The following is a 1,433-nucleotide window of genomic DNA, read 5'->3' on the forward strand; positions in this document are numbered from 1 at the left end:
ACTAAGGTTTGGAACACTGTATCTATCCAGTATTTTCCTTATCAAAAAAAAAAATTAATGGTTTCCTAAAACACAGCTCACATAGATATAAGTCTTATGTCTGTCGCATATGTGTGTACACACACACACACACACACACACACACACACACTTCATGTTTATAGAATCAAAGGTTAAAATTTATATATTTACAACAGTTATATACATTTTAACCTTTGATTATACTTTCTGCTAACTTAAGTTCATGCAGCACTAAAGTAAATCTCAAGGCCAAAGGGAAGGATTGGGAAGTGTGCTCAAAATGCTGATTCAGAGATGATCTAAACGTATACTGAAGATACACGAAAGTGCATTTGAAACACCAAGTTCTTTTCCATGGAGCTGATCTGAGGGAAGGAATGGCCATTAAGGAGCTTGTAGATGATTAGGCTCTAAACTGGGCCAACGTGTCACTGTCAAAGTATTTAGGAGACCACCCCACCTAGACACTAATGATGCTTCAGTGTAGACAAGCCGTTCTCAAACTCTGTGCTTCAAAACCACTTTAGCAAGCCTCAACCTCCAAAATTGTTATTTAGGTTACGATTCATAACAATAGCAAAATTAGTTATGAAGGAGCAAGGAAAATAAATTTTATGGTTGGGGGTCACTACATGATGAACTGGATTAAAAGGTTGTAGCATTTGGAAGGTTTAAAACCACTCTTCTAGAACCTGAAGGAGAAGTAAGCCTTGATTAGTCTCTGTGAAAGATAATGGTACAGAAAGACATTAGGACCACAAACTGGGATCCGCAAGTGTGGAAACCCCATAGAGCTCTTCCTGGAGATAAATGCATACTCTTGAGGGCCTTTGTCTACCTCTTAGTGCCCTTGAAGTAATTTACAAGCTTTCTTGTGGAATTACTCTGCTTTTGGAGTTTTGAGTTCCTCATAGCTTCTTCAGTTATAGTAAATCAGTCATTTCCAATGGAAATTCAATGGTCAGGGATGAGCTTGCTAAGAGACTCTACGAGGAAATAACTGTTATTGAGACCATGCTTGGGGATGATTTCTATCAACCAAAGGGGTAGTAGGTACTTATTAGCCTTGCACAGATGTATACATATAATTAGAAATGATAAAAATGAGTACAAAATAAGTAACTTTTTAAAAACAATTTATTTTATGTATATGAGTAAACTATAGCTGTCTTCAGACACACCAGATCACATTACAGATGGCTGTGAGCCACCATGTGGTTGCTGGGAATTGAACTCAGGACCTCTGTAAGAGCAGTCAGCACTCTAAACAACTGAGCCATCTTTCCAACCCCATTAAAAGCTTTTAAAAAGCAAACTGTGAAGCTCCGCCCCTCCACTTCTTCCTGTACCTCAGGACAACTATGCATGTGGTTAAACTTGTTCACTAGGTGTACTGGCTAATTTTGTGTGTC

This window comes from Mastomys coucha, chromosome X (genome assembly GCF_008632895.1).
Source record: "Mastomys coucha isolate ucsf_1 chromosome X, UCSF_Mcou_1, whole genome shotgun sequence".
NCBI lineage: Eukaryota > Metazoa > Chordata > Mammalia > Rodentia > Muridae > Mastomys > Mastomys coucha.